Source organism: Arabidopsis lyrata (assembly GCF_000004255.2).
Source record: "Arabidopsis lyrata subsp. lyrata unplaced genomic scaffold ARALYscaffold_47, whole genome shotgun sequence".
In the NCBI taxonomy this organism is placed as follows: Eukaryota; Viridiplantae; Streptophyta; class Magnoliopsida; order Brassicales; family Brassicaceae; genus Arabidopsis; species Arabidopsis lyrata.
Genome location: NW_003302516.1, coordinates 7,652 through 12,848, shown reverse-complemented (window position 1 = coordinate 12,848; position 5,197 = coordinate 7,652). Strand labels below are relative to the sequence as shown.

The window sequence follows — 5,197 nt, the reverse complement described above, 5'->3', positions numbered from 1 at the left end:
AGTTATAACAATTTACATCGATTGAATTAATTTAATAAATAAACCTTTTGGTGTTTTTTTTCTTCTAATATTTATTTTGATGTATTCCTCTAACTCTCGGGTAAATAATTCATTCTATTTTTTGTTTTTTAATATATGTTTAATTACATTGTTTAACACTTATTTACAATTACTTACCTTAAAAACAAATATATATATATATATATATATATATATATATATATGTATTTGGTTATCTATAAAATAATTTTAAATAAACGAAAAAGTAGTGTTGATATAGTATCTTATATTTGCATTAAAATAAACTATAGATTCATCTATATTCATTGTCACTAATCCTATATATATTATAGTATATGAAAACATGAAATAAATTCTAATATCATATTATTTATTTTTATATGTTAATAAAATCTAACATTTAATTAAAATTCCATTGATTTTATGTTACACATAAGTTTAAAATTTATATAGCTAAATTTAAATAAATTAATTTTTATATGAGTTTGATATACTTTTGTAACTAATTAAATTGAATTTACTGAATTAATAAGTTAAATATGTCAATTTTCATATAAGCAAGAATTAATGCATTATTTAATAAAATAAAAGTATAAATGTAATATGTTGTGACACATGGCACTCTCTCCATTGCTGACGTGGCGGAAAGATGGAGAGAGTTGGCCAACTTTTATATATATGATTTGTATTCTGCAGTCTTTTATATCATTGGTTGGATTTTTAAAAATTAAATATTAAATAATAGTTTTCAAAACAACAATGAATTTCTTAAAGTATGTGCTTTCAACTTAAACATCCTATATTTTGAAACAGTGCGAGTACTATTCTACTTTATATCGAGTTTCATTATCAGTTTTTACAAGTTTTGTTGCTATGTTTCTTGTAAAACGTTTCCGCATAGCTTTCTCTTTTTGAAAGCTCTTTTGTACCCATCTCGAGACTATGAGGTTCATGATTTCTTAAACCTTTCTTAATATCTTAATATTTATGTAGAGATATTTTCAGAGAAATATTTGAAAAACTTGTTGCATAATTTAATCTAAATCTCTAACCTAAAACTTGTTGCATAATTTTGTTTCCGGAAATTTAGATTCCTCAAGCCATCATCGTAATCTTCCGTTTGAAATTAAGGTATATGCTTCTACTCCACGGAATTAAGTAGCAGCAGTAACTACAAAATCAATATAAATTTGATGAATCAAACATATTAATTTTTGTATACACATGAACAAATATAAGTTGGATGGGCCTAGGCCCATTAATTGTTTCCTTGATTCAAAAACCAAACCCTAGTCATCGACAATGTCGAAAGTTCATGATTGGTCAAAGCTTTGCGACGATCTTTTGCGATCAATCCTCGAAGGCTTGAACACTACCAAGGATTTTCATCGAGCGAGTAGTGTTTGCTCAAACTGGTATACCATTTCAAGAACTTGTAAGCGACCTATAAATCTGTTTCCATGGCAAATCCTATTCAAAGAGAATTCAACTTTGCTCTTTGTCCCTGAAGAAAACAAAAATCACGAAATTCAACATCCTGGAATCGACTTTTCGGATAGGTATGTTCTTACTAGCTGCAGCAATTGGCTCTTGATGATTGATTATAATGTAGATTTTTTTCTCATAAACGTGTTCACTCGTGAGAGAATCAATCTTCCATCCATAGAGTCATCGATTATTGGTCTTGGTCAAGCACATTTCGTCGAGCCTACCGACATAATTTCTGCGAAAAAACAAGCTTGTCTTTGGATTGATGAGACAACAAAGGATTATGTTGTTGCTTGGAGTTATAACCAATACCACTTATTCATAAACAAGAAAGGAGATGATTCATGGTCGAGTCTTGAAGACACAAAGTGTGTGTATATTGCTTGTAATAAAGACTACAAGCTTTATGTGTATACGTTAGATAGTTGCATCAAGATTTTTGATATATCTGGTGATTCCCCTGAAGAGATTGTCGAAGAAAACCCGTACCGTAACCATCCGTTTTGCTTTCGCCTTTTGTCCCAACCTGGGGAACATTATTATTTTTTTTTTTTGTCAATCAGACACCATATATTAATTCACGGAATAAGACTCTCTTCTAGAGAGAGCCAATCAGGGACCGTCGAACTTACATGGGAAAAACAGAACCCGCGATTTCTTGCACATTTCGCAAGATAATCGGCGGAGGTATTACCACTACGAGGGATATGCTTAAGACTGAAAGTAGTAAAACGATCCCTGTAATATGCAAAGTCTTTCAATTCTGTAGAAAACGTAGGCCACTCTTCAGGAGCACCAGTCATAGCCAATAGGTCAGAACAATCCGTCTGAATGAGGATGCTCGTCAATGGGATTGCCAATAAGCACTTCATCGTCCATAAAAGAGTATCCAGTTCCGCATGAAGGGGAGAAAGACTTCTACGCGAGCCTTTTAATCCCAAGTGTAGCAGTCGTCCTCCTTGATAAACAAGCCACCCGTGTCCACTCCTAGTCTCCGTCCCGAGCCAAGATCCATCAATATAGCAAACCGGGCTATCCTCTGGAGATGGCGGCTCATGCGTACTAGTTACCAGCCCGGCCTGGGGGTCTTCTCTCTGATTTGCTCGCCTCCACGCGCCTCCTCCTGAGTTGCAAGATCTAGCGTTTCCTGAGGTGAGACGCTTAAATTCTCAAAAATCTTTCGATTGCGCGCCTTCCAAATATACCACATAATCCATGGGAATACTCTTAGGCTCTCTTCATCCGCCCCCACCTCTTTACCCCGCCAATACAGATAATCTAAGTTATTGTAGAGTGACGCCGAGGGAAACAGCGTTGGGGAAGATGGGATGTTGGAGAGAGCCCAGACTTGTCTAGCAGGAGGACATTCAAAGATAAGGTGGTTGATTGATTCTTCTTCTGCACCACATCTTGAACATCCTTTATCTCTACCGATATGGCGATAAAATAGCCGTTGGCTCGAAGCCAAACAACCAGAGACACATTGCCACACGAAATGCTTTAATTTTCGCGTAGTTTTCAATTTCCAAGCTTGCGCCTTTAGTGTCGTAACACTAGGTCCCTGAGAAGGGTGGTCGCAAACAGGGCGAGAAATGCTTCTCGTAACCAGTTTTGACGGTGTAATTACCCGACTTCGTCATTGTCCAACAATATCCATCACTCGAGACAATACGACTCGGTTTGATCCCTAATATAAGGGTAATTTCCTCTGGGGGAAACCTGGGGAACATTATTGGACGCAGAGAGTGGCGGTTACTAGCTTTGGAGAGGTTTTGATGATCGTGAGCTTGAAAGGGTTGGAAAATAAACGTTTGTTTTACATCTATAAGATGAATTTGGAGAAAAGTAATTGGGAAAGAGTAGATTCTCTTGGAGGTGAGATGTTGATATTTGGTCATGGGGTCACGATTAGAGCACCGATGAAAGATATTAGTAGTTTGAGTGATTCAATTTTTTTCTCCGGTGAAGATCTCTGGCCAGGAAGTTATCCGTATAATCCCAACACAACTTTATTGCGGTGTGTTCGATCTTACGACAAGTACAATCACATGGTCTAAACCATTAGATGTTTCGTTCTTGAAGATATCGTGGTTCGTTCCCGCATAATCTTAAGTCTTGTTCTGGAGTTTGGTTTCTCATTTGATCTAATCGAAAGATCTAGATAGAATCAGGAGCTGAAGCAGAGCCAAGTTGTTTCGGCTACTCTGACTTTAGATTTACTATCGATTTGTTCAAGTATTGTGATGTTGTAAGCTTTTCTTGTCACTTTTATTTTGCGAAGTTTAAGCAATGATTTTCCTTGGGAAATTTGTGGATTTAAATCTTTGGTTGCTAAAAGTTTGTGTTTCTATTAGAAATCAGTTTATGGAAAAAAATGGTAGACAAACATAAGTTTCTATGACATATAGTTGAAGTTCAAAAAGGTGCTAGATAAAATGCTCTTATTGCCTGCACTAAAGAATAGCTAGCAGCTAGCTATTGACGTATAGTTTTTTTCTTTTACTTTTAAATACTGTCGTATATAGCCTTTTTCAGTTTCTTTTTCAGCCTTTTTTCAAAACAGTTTCTACAGAGCTGATGTATATAGTTTCACTACTTTGATATATAAATTACACATTCAAACAAAACAAAAAAAAAAATACTGTCGTATAGTTTGATATGATAATAATCAACATCGATCGTAAGTACATGTATATATATCTACAATGATTCTTAGGGATTAAAAACATCACCTATATACAGTGTTTTAAGAAAGCGCTAAGCGCTAAGCTGACAGTGATTCAACGTCTAGCGCCTAGAATGCCTAGTCGTGGCCTAGACGATTTTAGGCGGTTTAAGCGGTTACATCATAATACATTATAAATATAATATTATACATAAAAATCATATAAAACTATCTATTAGAAAAATAAAAATCTTAAATCGAAACAAAGATTAGACAAATTTTTATTTATTTAAGTCATATCAAAACAATATATATAGAACTATAATTTATATTTTAAATTTATGTAGTTAAAAATTGAAAAATACATTGAAACTAAACTTATGCGATTTTAGGCGGTCGAAGCGGTCGTCTAGGCGTCACCTGAGCGCCTAGCGCCTAGGCGGGGCCTAGGTGACCGCTTAAACCGCTATTTAGAACACTGCCTATATAACGTACCTTGATTTTTCCAAATTCTAAATACACATATTGATGAATGTGAAATGTGTTTTCTATTAGTAAATGCGTTTAGTTTTTGTCACCCAACTAGAATTTAACTTGCGGTAAACCAATTTATAATGTGAATTTATACTGCAAATCAATCTTTTCCCTACAATTTTAAACAAATTAACTTCATTTGATATGTCTAATGTTTTAATATCAGTGGTGTTGACAAAATAATAAAATGAAGATTTAACCTGTGTTGTAGCGCCGAGTTAATTATATTTTAAATTTTTTCTAATGTTGATCGAAACCCGTTCGCCATATAACCCATACCGACATATATACACAAAACTTTTTATAAGTCCAAATATAACGATAATAATATTTAAAATTTTAAAAAATTTCAAATTTATTATATCCGGATTTGAATTCTGATTTGGATTTGGATTCATTTTTATTTTATTTATAATATGCCTCTAAATCATTGTCTAAAATATTTGGTCAATGTGGGACGTTGAATACACTTCTTCATTGATTATGAAT

The 5,197-nt window shown here is 33.9% G+C and overlaps 1 pseudogene; it reads left to right on the top strand.

The window, feature by feature from the left end:
* The first annotated feature begins 1,323 nt into the window (after window positions 1-1,323).
* Window positions 1,324-3,615, top strand: LOC9299117 (annotated as a pseudogene).
* Window positions 3,616-5,197: the final 1,582 nt, after the last annotated feature.